Genomic DNA, 17,881 nt, shown 5'->3' on the forward strand with positions numbered 1-17,881 from the left:
TAAATTTACTTATTCTCATACTATTATGACTTTATTCTCAAAAGATGTATTTATTCTCATACTATTATGACTTTATTCTCAAAAGATGTATTTATTCTCACACTATTATGACTTTATTCTCAAAAGATTTACTTATTCTCATACTATTATGACTTTATTCTCAAAAGATTTATTTATTCTCACACTATTATGACTTTATTCTCAAAAGATTTATTTATTCTCACACTATTATGACTTTATTCTCAAAACATTGATTTGTTCTCACACTATTATGACTTTATTTTCAAAAGATTTATTTATTCTCACACTATTATGACTTTATTCTCAAAAGATTTATTTATTCACATACTATTATGACTTTATTCTCAAAAGATTTATTTATTCTCACACTATTATGACTTTATTCTCAAAAGATTTATTTATTCTCACACTATTATGACTTTATTCTCAAAAGATTTATTTATTCTCATACTGTTATGACTTTATTCTCAAAATAAAATAAAATAAAATAAAAACTTCAGTTTGGCCCTAACTATGTCATATGTATTTGATTTTGGATAATGACTAACAATCATTTTAACTAAAAATAACATCAGAGTCAATCTTAAATAAGTAAGTTCAAACCAGATCAGAAGAATAGTTACAGTTAATAGTTTTAATTGTTCTGTTGTGAAGTTTTGTCAGTTCTTCTGACAGCGTGAAATTACACTATAAGAAATATGGCTTTACTGTGTTCTGTTCTCGTGATGTTGACTTGTTTTTTGACAGTCTCTTCACACTGACTTCACACACTTGTCGATGTCTTTTGTCACTTTGAATCCCGGTGTGCGTTGCTTTCTTCCTCTCTGTATTTTCCCATTCTATCTTTCTTTCTCTCCTTCTTTTTCACGACCTTGTCGAAATCTCTTCCCCAACTTAAATGTTCAGGGATAAACTGCTGCTTGAAGTCGGTGCTCTGGGGTTGGTGTGGCTGCTGTAGTTGACCTGTCCATATCTCATCAGTCGTAGGTGAGGAATGTAATCTTTTCAGCCAATTTCCTCCCGTGGACGTTGAGCAGATGTTGAGCAGACATTCCTCTCCTTGATGGAATGCAGCAGATTAGGCTCCGCGCTGCTTCGCAGGCCTGATTGCGTGTTGCAGTTTTCTCGACTCGTGATTGAACACAATGGCTTTTTTGTGTTGGTGCCACCTTGCCTTCCTATCTTTCTTACTCTACCTCCCCTCCCACCTTACTTTTATCCTTCCCCTCCCATCCTTCCTCCTGCTTGCCCCGCCTCTCTCTCTCTCCCAAAGCATTAACAGAATTGTATTGAAAATGTACGACGGAAGCTCTTAGAGAGGGAACCAGTGTTCCTCTGCAATCACATCATTTCATTACAGTAGATTCATGTGTGTGTGTGTGTGTGTGAGCCTGCATTTGTTTACTATTTAGGACCTTTTCTAGCATGAACCCTGATCTTGTCAGGACCAGGAGTTTATTTTTTCAGGTTATTTTTTTTTATTTGTAATTTTACTTTTACTTAGGGGTGTTTTTTGGAAGTACTGTACTACGTTTTGAATCACATCCAGGTGAATGACGAGGACAAGTGAATTAGAGCTGAAACGATTAATCGATTATTAATCGATTACTAAATTAATCTATTTTGATAATCTATGAATCGGTTTGAAGCTTTATTCATGATTAAAAGAAGATTTTCAATTATTTACTTCTTAAATATGAATATTTTCTTCATTTCTTTGCTCTGGATAACAAAGAAATCATTAAAAGTCAATCATTTTGGTTTGTGGATGAAACAAGGTTATGAAATTATGAAAATATTATGAAAATAATAGTTAGCTGCAGCTCTAAAGTGAATGAATGATGAGGACAAGTGAATAATGACGAGGACAGGTGAATGAATGACGAGGACAGGTGAATGATGAGGACAGGTAAATGACGGGGACCGATGAATGAATGATGAGGACATGTGAACGCATGATGAGGACATGTGAACGAATGATGAGGACAGGTGAATACTTTACTTGAGTACATTTTAGACCAGTACTTTTACTGTACATATTGTACTTTTAATTGGGTAGAATATTTCAGTACTCTTTCCACATAAATAATAGAAGTTTGTCAGTGTCTTCATCAGATCGTCTAAAATACTGTATATTGTTTAAGGTTCTCCCCTCAGTACACTAGCATTCAACACACACGCACACACACACACACACACACACTAGAGTACACAGTACACAGTACAGGTTTACTTTATCTCAGGCTGTGGGTCTCTGCAACACTATAAGTCGGAATGACAGCGGCGTCAGCTTTATGATCACTCTGTTTATGCGCACTGAGCGTGCATGTGTGTGTGTGTGGAGACTTTATGTTCATGTTTATAACCAGGAGTAACTTTGGTACCGACCGAGCGACACACACACACACACACACACACACACACACACACACACACACACACACACACACACTCTGCGTGTGCTCTGCAGATACAGTGAGGTGAAGGACAGCGAGGGTGGTGAGAGATGGATGGAGGAAAAGGAGGAATAGAGAGAGAGGGAGGGAAATTGTGAGGACAAGCACGTCGTGGAAAGGAAGTGGATTGACAGAGGAGAGGTGGATCAGGAGAAATATTTATGATGCAAAGGGGGCGAAAAAAGAATTAGAAAAGACAGGAGGGGGAGAAAAAGTGGACAAGCTCAATGAGGAGGGGAATATGAAAAGGAGGAAAAGATAAACTGATGACTCTGTTTTCTGTCTGCCTGACATAAATATCTGCTAAATGTTCTTTGATTTTATTTATGATTCGGCATGACATTGAGAGTAGACGGAGTAAAAGTGGAAGACAAATTGTCAGCAGGATCGATGTCTTGTTGGTTAAAGAAAAAACAGAAATGGAGAGAGAGAGAAGGACAAGATAGGAGATGGAGAGAGCGACAGACAAAAAAAAAATCATTTTACAGGACCTTTGTTTCTCTCTCTCTGACACACACACATGCACTCTCTCAATGCTCATGGCTGTGAGCCATAATGTCCTTCTTTCAGCCAGCGCCCAGTCATAGTAATGATGTCATCCTTACTCTTACACACAAACACACTCTCTCTCTGTGTACACACACACACATAGGAACCAAAAACCACTGCATTACACATGTTTGCACTTCAGTCTCTCACTACGTTGTTGTCTCTCTTGCCGCGCAGCCATGAGACATCGTTTGAGAAATTCAATTAGAGATCATGAGCGCATCTCCGCTGAAAGGTTTTACAAGGTCGTCGCACTAATTGTGGATCCACACACCACTTAAACAAACCCAACAGAAGGTCTGTGTGCCGACTAGCCAACTCATAACCCGCAAGTGAATGTGAATGTTATCATAATGTCATTTTTTTCATTTATGCAGTTATAAACTTGAGGCACTGGCTCCTGAATAAAACTCGTCACCTGCGCACAAACTTTTAACTCTTTCATTGTGTGATTTATTTTATGAATGTTTAGAGTCAGTTCACCTGCTATAGCAGATTAAACATATCTGCTATAGTTCAAGGTCTAAGGTGTAACAGATATAATTGGTTCAAGTCAGTTGATTGTCACTATCACTATGCAAATGAGTCTCATGTGTGGACTTTGTGTATTTGTTACCACTGTAATCTTGTCCTTGTCAGGACCAGTAGTCCTCATGCAGACCAAAACCTGGTTTCAGCATAATTTCTGAGGAAGTTTAGGGCTGAGATTTGAATTGTGGTTATGGTTAAGGTTAAGGTTTAGGTTAAGGTTAGGCATTCACTGGTTAAGGTTGAGGTGAGGGAAGTCATTGCAGTGTCCTCAAAGGAATAACTGCAAACCTGTATGTGTGTGTGTGTGTGTGTGTGTGTGTGTGTGCAGTTCTGCGGCAGTCTCCAATTGCAGCAGTGTGTTTAAATAGATGTGGCTCAGTATGTGACTGTTGAAATGACTTAAATGAAAAGGAATCTGTCTCTGTTCAGATGTTCAAAAGCAATAATAGAAAAGTATAACAATGGTCAGGTGTTTGCTTAAAGTGCCTTTTTTATTTGTCCTTCCTCCTATCCCTCTGTTTTTAGCTCCTGGTGATGTCTGAAATAAAAAGACCAAAATACATTAACTCACAGGCTGTGATTAATTCATTCATTTAAGAAGAAGTGTGACAAAACAAAAGCTTTAGCTTTTAGTATTTTTACATTTAACCTGTAGAACACAAAGCATTTTCTGTGCCGTGTGAACACTCGGGGTTAAAAATGTGCTGCGACTTCACTGGGTTCTCGTGTCTGTGTAGTAACATGTGCTGCATTATCGTACAAGGTTGCATCAAACACAGCGCGCTGTTAGTTCACCGAGTGAGTGTGGCATCGAGCTTTGTACGAGACATCCTGTGAATGCTCATTTGAACGGTGTTCAGTGTGCGATGGACCACACATGAGTAAACTGACTCAGGGTCACAGTGGTGGTGGGAAGAAAGTGGGAAGGACACATGAGGAAGATTGTAGCGCCTACAGCTGCAGCAGGAGTCAGGAGTGACAGCTTCACTGACAACAGTGAAAAGGCAGCAAGGGAGACGAGAGAAGTCGTTTGAGAAGAGACAGACTGAGACGAGACGGCTCTGACTTCATCACAGCAACACTCTTCTTCTTAGCTGGGAGAGAGAGTAATGTTTGGCTTTCTGGAGAATTCTGTGTTTTTAAATCACTTTCGTTCTGTCTTTTTCTTTTGAAGAATGATGTAAATGATTTATCACTAAATTGGTTTCAGATACAGGTTGCCGTGATGCAAATCTGTCCAGCTGATGTTTTCTTTCTGTCACTGATGTGCAGCACGACACTCTTCCCCTGCAACTTAGCGATTTCATCCATCGATTATATAAAGTTGTAAAGTCTTTTATTGACATTTTTCTCCCTCACTTTCTAATAAATGCACACGTGATGATTCTATCTGTGTGCCATCGTACCTGCTGTCGTCCGTCCATCACATCTTCAGGGCTGTTTTATCTAATTCAGTTCTCTCCGTCCATTTCAGAGTAGGATCGCACAGAGCTCGTCTCACACTCGGCTGAGTGTGCGATTGTGTGTCTCAGGAGTCCTGCATTAGTCTGTGAAGATCTTAGCATGAGAGAGGGAGACTTGGTTTTCCTTTTCCTTATCTCACTCTGCCTTAACTCTCCATTTCTCTTTTTTTTATTCATTCTTGTTGGCGTCACCCGGGCCGCATCTGCCATTATCCCCTCTATTTAGTCTCGTTATTTAATCCGAGATTTAATTTTGATGTTCTCACTTCAGGTGCCAGTAAACTAACTGGATTGTCCTCCAAAAAGTGACCGTACAGCTAGTAATCGTGATTCAAAGGAGAGAAAAGATGATGTCGTCGCCCTTTCTTCACTCGTATTCGAGCCTGTGACCTTCATAGCCGCTATAACCACAAGGCCATAATCAGCAAGCATCTTCAGGCTATCATCTTAGAGTCTTCTCCTATCCCTCTGTTACTTGCTATTGGTGATTTATGAAATAAGGGAAGAAAAGACAATAACACACATACCAACACACACAGGCGCAGCATGTTTTATTCATTCAGCCATTCAGGCACGACGTGGGACATGCTTCCTCAGGTCTATCAAATCATTTTTCTCAGCAGTGGCACTCAATTACCTTTGTTAAATCAGTCAAATAAAACTATCTTCGGATCATCGTTGTCATCACCAAAGCTAAATGTCCAGTTTCTAAGAAGCAGACCAGCATTTCCAAACACACAATTCTTATTCACCTGTCTTTTGTTTGACTGACGAGATAAGGACGGAGTTTTGTTAATCATCGCCCTCTGAGCTCCCGTTGAGTCATCAGTTCCTCTCGGACTCCTCATTGTGTTGAGGTGCCGAGGTGACATCAGAGCGGGCCGGACCGCGATTGTTTGTTTGTGACGTGCCGGTGCGATCGTGTCTCCGCCCGCCGTCCGTTTCTCAATGAGCGGTCATCCGAGAAGTGGGTCAGTGTGTATGTGTGAGATAGGTAAACGGATAGGTCTCCTCTTCTTTCAGGCCAGGTCAGTGTTGTACTACCTAGAAAGAGACTCAGACGTGTCCCACATGTAATGAAATATAATGTGTAAAAAGTAACCAGAAATACTGTCATTCTGAGTGGAAACTAAGTGGCGAACTAACCACTCTAGGCATGGATGTGGACATTCTTGGGTGGATTTTTGTGTTGTGATGATGTTAACACATCATTCTTGTTGCGTCCATGTTGGGCCTTTATTTTACCTGGTTGGCCTGAGCTCATAGGCCTGAGTCTCTCTTGTGTGTAGTTCTGTGTTTACAAAGAAAGATACAATTGAACACTGGTGTCTGAAACGCACACTGTCTTTTGTGATTACTCGTTAATTCAGTCATTAGAAGAAAAGCAAACTTTTAATTGCGGTTAATCTAGATGAACGAATATCAAATTGTGACATTAATTAGTAAAAAATGTTTTAATCTAATGACAGTCCTAATTTACATAAAGTGCTTATATACATTTTCATTTTTTTGCACATTTCCTATGAGCTATTATTGTTACTGTTAATTACACGTATTAATGTTTCAAGAATTTGCATCTCTCTGTTACAAATTGTCATAAATTAGCTTCTTTTTTTTTAAACATTGACTGAAGCAAATGAAGCTGATTTGAATATAAGCGAGTGTGAGAAACACGCTGAAGGAAAACACGCTGTGAACAATCACCGTTTCAATGTACGGACGTAGACGCGAGGCAACTTTGCTGCAGTAATTACGCGGCACAGCAGCGTCTTAATAGTTGCGACGAAAGATGGCAGCGTGTCACATGTTAAGCTACCGCTGTGTGTCTGTGTGTGAAGCAATCTGCTCGTCCCATTGATTTTCTGTAAGGCAAGTGTATGGTATGTGTGATATTAATATATATATGTATATATATATATACATACATACATATATACACATATATATGTATGTGTGTGTATATATGTATATATGTGTATATATATATATACACATATATACATACATATATATATATATATATATATATATATGTGTATATATATGTATATATATGTATACACACACATATATATTCCCCAGCATTCCCCAGCACACATACGTGTGTGTGTGTGAGAGACTTTATGTCGGCTGTGTGATCTTTGTCGTTGTTTGTCTCTTTTATGAGCACGAGGCCGGCTGATCTGTTCCATCTCGAGAGACACGAACACAACATAAAGTGAGCTCACGTGACAATACACACACACACTCACTCACAGCAACAGTGACACGGTTGTCTGTTTGATGGGCGATGAGCTCACAGTGTAACTGACCATAACAACATCTCTCTCTCCATCTTTCAGCTGCAGAGCTTGGCTATAGTAATGATGTCATAACACACACACATACACTCACTCACACCGCACTTATCCTCTGTGTTTTGACCTTGGTTTGTGTGTGTGTGTGTGTGTGTGTTAGTATGCAAGAGGAAAGAGAGGTGATTGTCATTACCTTGCAGGATATCACAGGGGAGAAGCAATCCGCCTCTAATATCTCTCTCACACGCACTCAAACTGCTGTATAGACTAAATGCACCATACACAGAATCAAATCAAGTTTTTTTTCCCCTACCATAATTTCCCCCTAAATCCAAGTGTCTGGTCTTTTTTTTTTTTTTCCAGAATATGTATTGCTCCCTCGCTTCTGTGATGCTCGGCAGCACACCCAAGTGGTTACACACAGTCACACACTCACGCTCATTATGCTCCGTCAGCCTCTGAGCGGCACCGCCGCAACAGCTGGCCTGCAAAACCTCTGTAATGTCTCATTTATGTAGGAGAACAGATATATGTGTGGAGATGTCTGTTTAACATTTCTGTCAGTGATACATCTGTGTTGTGCGGCTGCAGACAACAGCGACACATACTGTGTGACACATACACATTTAAAAACAAGGAATTATTAACCCTTTAACACATTCGCCTCAAAATGTATGTGTTTAATTATCCTGGGAGTAAGTGCTTTTGCCCATTTTTCCACAATAGCTTTCAGTATCTGGCAGTTATTTATGATTTACGGCATGCAAAAGTGGTGTATTAACAATTTAAAATGTTTTATTGAGGAAGAAAACACTGCAGTTGTACACAAACACCAGATTTTGTATGTTAAATTTGAAATTTTAAACGGTATAACGCATATTTAAAGTAACCTTTGTTTGAGTTTGTGTCCAGAAGCAGGCCAAAAAAATGGTGATAAAGACGCTGATTCTGCGGCTTCCTGCAACAGCGATAGCACAATAATTAAGCCGTAATTACGGTAATGCAAAGTGCACTTGCTCAAACGTGATGTCTGCGATACGCTTGCTGTTAAAGGGTTAAAAATATCCTGGGATGAAATAGTGTTTAGGTCAGTAGGTGTAAGACACCATGTTGTATTATTTTTTACTTTAGCATGCGTGCCGCACTCTCCAGTTCCAGCTGTGTTTCTGCTTTAGGGCAGTGGGCCAGCACAGTAAGGTTAACATAGCAGTAACAACTTAAACTGGTGAATCAGTGGCCAATTAAAAACACTCAGCTGTGTGTGTGTGTTTCCTTGTGCGCCTGCCAATGAGAGACTTGGCACAGAGCGCACACTTCCTATTTTCTCTGCATGCCCTCTTAACATAGAATCTTAACACTAACACACGGTCTTGGATTTGTCTTGGTGCATTGTCTTCATTTGGGACAAATGTCCTTTCTCCTGGTTTCTGTGTGCAAGAATGTGTGTGTGTGTGTGTGTGCACCGCTCCACCCACAACTTATCCGACCTTACAAAGTAAAGCTCAAACAGGACACCATGCCCCGTCTACATCATTATACAACCGGAGACATTGTCTCGCATATAGAAGGAGGGTGTGTTCATGGGTGGTAACAGAGTGGCGGTGAGCGTGTGTGTGTGTGTGTGTGAGTGAATAATCAATCAAGTGAAACCCGGCGAGTGAAAGAAGCCATGGAAACTGCAGCAGTCTCCTTAAGCTGATACGCCAATAAACCACACATTTCATTTTAGATAGAGAAAGAAGTATTTTGTCAATCGGTCGTTTTTTTTGTTTTTTTTTTTAGATAATGACACGTTTAAATAACTGAGGAGTTGTCGTGTTCCAACTTTGACTTACTATTGCCAAATGCACACCTGAATTCTGTGTATTTTTAATAAAGAAATAAATTGACAACAGTGTCTGTCACAGAAGCCTCCGATTGGACAGTTATATTGAGCAGAGTTTGGACAGAGGACAAGAGCGAGCAGTGTAAATCCGGACATGCTGACCTTTCTTTTATCTTTTCCTGAGCTGAATGAATTTTATTTGCTTCACAGCATGTGCTCTGTCTTTATTTTTTCCCCTACAACATGTTATACAAGTGGTTATAAAAATAGTTTGGGTCAGTTAGAGGCCTTCTTTTGAAGCAGGCAAACGCAGCTACGTGCCGTCTACACACTTGAGTATCAAAGGAATGGAGAGCGTTCGATCCGAAAATAAAGTAAAGGACACTGGTCTTTCCAGACATGTGAGCACCAAAGATAACATTCCTCCCCGGCTCTGACTACCTCGGACGTCCAGACGGCTTATTCTCACTTGTGGTATGTCAGTTGCCGTGTGTCGGAGTCCAGGAAAGTTGTGGTTGAGGAAGGCATTTCCCCTTACATCGCAGTGACGGACAATCACATTTTACACATGTACAAAAACATTCTTCAGCCGCCCTCAACTGACTAAACAGCTGTCAGACACTACATCAGCCTCGAAAGAATTCCGTCTATTTGTGCGTGTTCCTGCGAATGTGTCACACTAACGGCGAGCGTAATTGGTCTCAGTGAGTAGAAAGAGGAACTGAATGCTCGAGGCGCTGACGCGACCTCCACACGTCCCTGTGTTCAGAAAAGCACAGATATTGGAATGTGGAGGTTTTCAATAAACCGTTTCTTTCTAATCAGTCGTGCCCATTTCTAACATCTAACCTTTGTATTGATACTTATAAATGATGTATTTGTGAGGTTCCTTTTATGATGTAGCAGTGAGGACATGTTGTTTGACACATGGTCTTCAATAAAATATATTAACCCTTAATGCTCACGCTGGTGCACCCATGGTGATTTGCCGTGGGAATAAGACACAACTCCTTATATGGACATTCTGGAGGTGTGTGTTTAATGCTGCTGAGTTATGATTCATTGTATAATAGTGATATAAAGTAGCACTTATTGTGCAGAGGTCACAAAATTAGACCCTTTTTTTGTTCATAAAAATGAGCCAAGTGAACTTTGAACCGTGACGCATTTCCAAATTTCACAAATTCAATCCGATTGTAAAACATTATGAGTACTTTTTGCTCAGGTGTGTTTATATAGTTGATGAACATTATTTTATTCATCAGATTGCATAGGTTGTGCTGAAAAAAGGATATGTTGCACATTCTTATAGCCTCTGTATATACACTGTACGTTTAAACAAAGTAATGGAAAAAAGCAGCCGAAATGCTCCGTTTTTTAAGGGTTAAAACCACTATGGATGTTGTGTTTCAACGTCTTAGGTGAAACAGGACATGCCATTGTGTCAGGGTAGATGTTTGTCTTCAAAACGAACTCCCTCTGCTATCTGAGGCATTAATAAAGGATCATGTGTATTGTCAAGAAAGTCATTTGTACATTATAAATAGATCTGTTGTTCAAATTTGGCCTGGACACTTACGATGAGGGACTTCCTGGTAACAGTCTAAATGGACCCAGCCCTTACTGTGTAGGCATGAAATATGACGAGTATATTTGGGACAGCCTTGCATTTGACTGTATTTTACGCTCTAACTGAGTTTTACTCGGAAATGCAGCCTTCACAAGCATTTTTAGATCCGCCTTTTGCTGATGTCGGTCTTTAAATGCAGCACTTGTGGTTCCACAGTCTGCAGCCATTTACCAAAAAAAAAAAAAAAAAGAGAAGCGACTGCTCTGTTGGCCAAAGCTTGTTCAGTGGTAAAGGTTTTGGCAGCAGTGATTGTGGGTTTTTGGCTAAGCGAGAATGGTAAGCATGCAGACACTTAAACAGATGAAGTGAAGGTTGAGTGGACACAAGTATTCCTGCTGTAATCATGCCAGCGCAGGGACTCACACACACTCACACACACACACACAAAAAACACTTGTTAGACATGTTGCATATTGTCGCCTTTTGATCTTTATCGCCGCACAGTTGTTTGTTTGTTTGCGCGGAGATTAAAGCACTTACTGTAAGTCACTTTAGAGTCGAGCATCTCCTAAATGAATTTAATGTAGCTACAAAACTCAAAGCACTAAACGCACACACACACACACACACACACACACACACACACACAGCAGAGCTGTCTGCTTCACTGTGCTCTGCGATTCAATCAGCCTTTCACTTAATGTGGTTTACACTGAGCTATTCATGACTAATTTAGCCTGCCTGATTTCTGGTTTAGACGTGATGGATTGAGACAAAATGTCTAGTTTGTGTGTGTGTGTGTGTGTGTGTGTGTGTGTGCGTGTGCGCTGCAGAGTTGTTTATGTTGTGGGGTAGAAACATCTAATCAGGCTGAAAACATATTTCATTTATGAGCATTTAAAGTCGCATCAGATTCATAGTGCACTCTCTTCACTTAATGGTGTTAGTGTGGGACTTTAAGAGATGCTGGTTATTCTCCTCTAGGAGCCACTACCTCTGTCATCACTCATTATTCCAAACCTGATGATATTGTCACCACTTAAACGCTGCCTGGCTCGTTTTCTTTCACTTGGTGTCACATTTTGAGGATCGCAGTTTTCTGCGTATGATGTTATGTCGTCTTTTTTTGTAAATAATCACATGAATGAGGGAGGAGTTCCGTTTCGATTCTTCAGTTTTAGGGGTCACACTGCAGTGAACTGAACAGAGGGCCACTCAGATGATGTACAAATATACAAATATGAATACATTTCTTATACTGGAGTACAAAGTGAGTATATTTGAACTTTACATCTGTAATATCTCTACCAGGTATCACAGTACTTTCCATGAAATTCTGGACTGAATCATTTCCTCTGCTGTGTTCTGCCTCTCACCATCCCCTTCCTCCTCCTCTTCCTCCCCCTCCTCCTCTTCCACTGACATTTTTCGTCTCTCTGTGCTCCCCGCCGTGCCTCACTGGCTGAGCCAGTCTTGTGCTCCTATTGAGTTTCTATCTGCCTCTTCTCTGCCACCATCTGTTTCACTCTCCGTCTCTCTCTTCCTCTCTGTCCTGTCCTTCTTTATCTCCATCTGTCTTCCTTTTTGTCTCCCCCCCCCCACCCACTTCTGGATCGCCTCTCCTCTCCTCTCGTCCACGTTTTCTTTTCTCTTTTACTCTTTCCCCTCTTTGTCATCGTTTGTCTCTTTTTAATTCGCTCTCATTTTTCCTCTTATCCCTGTTCCCCTTTTCTCCCTTGCCTGTTTAATACCATATGATGGATTCCTTTGCCAGTTTGTGTGCTAATCCATGGCTTCAGCACACATCACCCCCCCCAACACTCCATTACATATACACTTAACATCTTTAGCACATGCATGCAAACACTACTGCTTGCTGTGCCAGTTTTATGTGTCTACATTGACTCCATGCATAACTTAAAGGCTGGTAATGTACTTCTCTATATCCTCCCATTGAAGCCTATTGATTTTCCAGTGTCTGACACACCAGACCAGCTCACTCATCCATGATCATACCTCCTTGAACCGTCGCACTTAATCCCTGGTAGAATAGTGTCATCGTGCGCAACTCAAAAAGCCTGTTTCCTATTTTTTTTTATTAATGTTACTAATGTGGCACAGACTAAAAAAACTGTCATCTACTATCATTTTCTCCTTGATCTTCTATAAGCTGCAACAGCAAAACAAAAACTTCACACACAGCTCCACACCTCCCTCATGAATCTGTTTTTACTGTCAGATATGTATGATTTGGGTCAGTAGGATGTTGACATCACACACAAACGCACGCACGCACACACGCTGCGGCTGACTAACAGCAGGGAACATGTTTCTTGTATCCCCATAACATCCCCATCGTTCCACCACCACCACCACCTGCCTAATTAGTCCCTCAGAGTGCGAGGAGACACTGTTGACGATCGGCTGGTCCGTGTCTTATGCCCGCCCGCGTGTGTGTGTGGGTGTCTGCTGAAGTCAGCTTGTTGCAAGTTCATTTTTAAAGGTACACTGGAGTTTTTATTTTATTTTACGTATGACAGATGCCGACTGTTGTGACGTGACATTTCTTAAGAGGAAAGTAAATAAAAGCTACAGGCACAGTTAAATTATTAAATACATGTGAGGTTTCAAAGTGAGAACACTGAGCAGGAATAATGGGAATAAAAGTGCTTTTGGCCCTTTAAAATAAATGGTGTAGTTTGTTTCTTTTAATGTTTGACATGTCAAACAAATATAGGTTTAGTAAAAGTTTAAAAAATGAAGTAAAGCTATGAACCATCATAAATATTCGTCACTGAATTCTTTTGTGACACAGTGGATTAAAGCCGGGTTATTATGCGCAGCTTGATGTTGAAACCTGTGTGACACATTCTGAGTTGTGTGTCCAAATCCCTTGTGTTGTGCGCACTTCCTTATGCTCACACAACACAGTCACATCCTGTCATACTGTGCACACGATGCGCTATGTAGACAACATTCATGCTATCCATGCAAAAGTCTCCTCCCCCTTGTTTAGTTATAAACTTGTGTTGCTGTTGTTGTCATCCTCCAGGGATTGCCGGAGTCCGTGAGTCAACACATTGCATTCTGGGAAAGTCTGGAACCCTCTCCATGGGCTGTACCACCTGCTGACAAACTCGAGGCGGTCTGGAGGAGTTGTGTCGAATGAGGTGAGAATAGTTTTTACTGTCAACATCTAAGTCATGGTCGTCAGTACTTCATAGCTGATCATGTGTAGCATATCTCACAGCCTCAAAATGTCCGTCTGCACTTTTAGACTTATTTTAACCATAAAAGGGCCAAAAAATATCCTGTGAGTAAGGGTTTTTGCCCCATTATTCCAGAATAACTGGCAGTTATTTTCAACTTGCTGCACGTTGAAATGGTGTATTAAGCCTTTTAAATGAAGAAAAATGAAAGGTTTTATTTAGAAAAAAACACTGTAGACACCAGATTTTGTGTGTTTTTGAAATTTGAAGAGTATCAAACATATTTTGAATAATATTTGGCACTTTTTCAACTCTCTGGTGTCAAAGACGCTGATTCTCCGGCGTCCTTTAACAGCCAACATGTGGTTATTACGGTAATAACAACTTCTTAGCTTTCAGAAACCGCTGGAATGTTTCTGGTATTATGGTAACGCAAAGTGCAATTGCACTTTAAGAAGGGTTTACAGACATTGTCACATGACCACAGTCCTGCTACACTTTACTGGCTCACTGTATGTTTTAGAATTGATTTGAAAGATTTTACTGATCACCTTGTATAGCTCACATTAGCCACCACACATTATTATTAAGACTGTTTATTATGAGTTGAGCTTGGACGGTGGTTTCCTGTTTGCCACTAAATCATTACTGACAAACTGCTATCGTGTTGCTGTGGCTTAACTTGAAAGCAGTTGCTCCCACTCTCGTGTTTAACGTGACGTTATTAGCTGTGACATCAAGGACTTTACAGCCTTGTGTTTTATTCAAAGCCCCGGGCCTTGTTTTCCTGATAAACCTGTCACCCTGGTCACAGTGCAGATGCGCATTAAGTCCATTTGATATTAATGCGAGTGAAGCGGCAGCTCGTGCACGGCACACAGCGGATGAACCAAGGTTATGGCGTTATCCGTCTACAGTAGTCTCATTTACATTAATGACTTACTTTTATTATCCATATTCTCTCTCATGTGATGCACATACAGTAGAGATGATCAAACGGTATGGAGATGATGATGATGATGATAATAAAGGCATCTTCCAGCGAGGCGAGCAGGCCCTCAGTGTAGCAGAGGTAACAGAGTTTGTATCCCTTCCACAACCTGATTGGACGAGAAGGCATTTTTTAGGGTAAGGGAAAGCTGGTCTGCCTGGTGACAGTGGGTTGCCTTTGAGGCTGCGTCTCTCCCTCTCTTTGTTGCAGCAGCAATGTTTAGTGCATAACATGCGTGACACCTTTTTACAGTCAGTTAGCAAAAAAGGGAAATACCTAGTCTACTTATAAGCGCTCTTTCTGAACTCCATTCAAATTACCAGTGATGTTACTCTCTGTCCTTTTCTTTTTTTTTGCGAGATACCAGCAGCACATGCAGCCTTTCTTCCTCGTAGTAGCATTGATCCCTCGTGGAGTAATTCTTCTTTCACTGTGACCCATTGTTCAGTGAACACATGCAGAATAGCACCAGCACCAGCTGATAGAGATCATGCTGCTTGCAGACATTTCCACATAGCAAATATCAGTGCAGGTCAAGGATCTGAACTCTCTAATGTGATGGATAGTTGTTTTTCCACTGAGTCATGAAACTTTTTTTTTGTACACATTTGGAAACGAGTGCTATTTCCACTTGCTTCTTTCTCACAGGGATATTTTATGTACTGCTGCCGTGAGTGTTAAAAAGTAGACATGGTAACTACAATAACAAACTTACCTTCAGCGTGATGCTGCACGTTGAAAAAGATAAATATATGTTAATTCACAGTCGAGTGTCGAGATAATAATTTGGGTTAGGTCTCAAAGTACTATGCTGCAAATTATACTGGCGTCAGCCTTTGCTGTAGAGCAAATTATAAGCTAAAAAAAAAAAAGTTTGAATAAAGTGATAAAAATATCTCTTCTACCTTCTTGACCCCACAGGAAGATGATAATTAAAACAGTTGCTAAGTGTTTAAAAATTAGGTTTCAAATCATGTAAAATTCAGCAGCATTCTCTGCTCTGGAAACGCTGGAGGGGGGCGGGTGTCTCTGAGCTAAATACTCACACACACACACACACACACACACACACACACACACACAGAGACAGTTTAGTGGGGACTGTAGCTGCTGTGCATTGCTGTTCACCCGTGTTTGTGCAGATTATTAATGTAAATGCTCTGTAATCAAAGCAAAAAAGAAATTACACAAACACAGAGAAGCCGTTTTAAAGGGATAGTTTGGATTTTTGAAGATTGTGACACAGTTCTGAGTCGAGAAAGTAGTCCTGGGAGAGAGTTTAGGACATATAACTAACGGGTTTTGAACCACAAGCATGCATGCATATGTTATGTTCACACGTTTGAACAATAAAACCTCTGCTCTAACAGTTGGGCACTATTTTCTGGCCCGTATCACTACGCCACGCAGCCGTGCAAGTCCCAAATCGTGGTGTTTCAACAGTTTTAATCAGAGAGAGTGAGGGAAATTAAACAAACAAACACGTCTGACTATGAATCTGATGATGAACCGTGTATAGAAAATCCAACCGGTTATCTTTCTGAACCGTAGTACACAGATGAGGAACTTTACCAGAGAGAGAACGGGCAGAGAGAAACTTAAACTAGTCTAATCACAAATGTTAAGGTTCATTAAAGTTCATTTCAATCAAACCAGGAGTAATGCCTCAACTGAAGCACTGCTTTTCTCCAGTTTTTAAGAGGGAAAATAAAGAAACTACAAAGCAGGGCTTAGTCAGAACACAAGTACTTTGTTCATATTCATTTTTAAATCTCAGGAGAAGAATATATACGGTGTAAACAGTGTCTCCTAAATGAGTACAATTCATGTTGTACAACCGTTCAACCCAGCTGGGGTTAATTATGTTTGAGACTACAGCAAATTATGGAGAATGCATGTAATCCCACGTGTGTTGCAGAGGAATCTGTCAGTCGTGATATTCTAATTATACACCTTTTTCGAGGACCCGTGGAGAGGTGATCAGACTGGACTCATGACCCAGTGTTTTCCACGTGAATCTGATTTTACAATCCAATCACAAAGACAATGGCTACATGTAACACAGTGTGACAAACTTAACCCAAAAAATATTAAAAACTTTTTACATAAATGTTGATGTTATTCAATCATCAGACAGTGGATCTGAGATACATGTCTCATTCCAACAACAGCAGAGGAGGAGGTTGGGATTGGAAAACTTCAATAAAATTGGCAAAAAGTCAATGTAAAGGTCACTTCCTTCAGGGAAAACAAAAGCCGTTTCTGTCAAGTTTTATGAGTATTAAATCTGAAAACATCAAATAAAAAAATTTAATCCGACTCTGTAATAGAAAACAAATAGAGCAGAATGTTTTACATTGACCTCTGTGATCCTACGCCAAGTTTATTATCGGGAACGGAAACTAACGAAGACTAAAATTGAAAACACATTTCCGTTAACTGAAATAAAAACTAAAAACTAGAGTTTAAAAAACAAACAAACAAACCCATAACTAACTGACACTGAATTGTGTGTCTATGAAACTAACTAAAATCGTCTTTATAAATGAATTTCATACATAATCCTTTTAGGGGTTCATATGAAGTGTGTTCACTCCTGAGACTCCTGGCTCACAAACGATGTGATGTGGCTCATGAGGGTTATGTTGTTATGTTCATGTATTATGACCTTTTTGAATCTTGCACCTGCCTAATGGCTTCTCCATATTACAAAAAAAACTAACACTAACATCAATAAAAACTAAACTAAATATTTACAAAGAATAAAAACTAGCTAACAAATTCAAAACAAAAATCCCAAACTATTATAACCTCGTCTTACACTTGCATCGTTCACTTGTCAGCTGTGTAGCCTCTGTATTCTTGTATTTTGAACAAAACAATGTTACTCGGGTGCATATTTGACTATTGGCACATGTACAATACCACTCTACTGCTAATTTCTGCACACAAGGTTAACTTAAGTATAA

General features: G+C 40.1%; 1 protein-coding gene across 3 annotated transcripts in view; it reads left to right on the top strand.

The window, feature by feature from the left end:
- Positions 1–17,881, top strand: part of atxn1a (ataxin 1a) — an 80,095-nt gene that overhangs the window by 44,984 nt on the left and 17,230 nt on the right. For all 3 annotated transcript variants that reach the window (XM_044053263.1, XM_044053261.1, XM_044053262.1), the window contains one exon: positions 13,765–13,882. The gene's annotated coding sequence lies outside the window, so the exon portion shown is untranslated. The remainder of the gene's footprint in view (positions 1–13,764; positions 13,883–17,881) is intronic.

Source organism: Solea senegalensis, linkage group LG20 (genome assembly GCF_019176455.1).
Source record: "Solea senegalensis isolate Sse05_10M linkage group LG20, IFAPA_SoseM_1, whole genome shotgun sequence".
In the NCBI taxonomy this organism is placed as follows: Eukaryota; Metazoa; Chordata; class Actinopteri; order Pleuronectiformes; family Soleidae; genus Solea; species Solea senegalensis.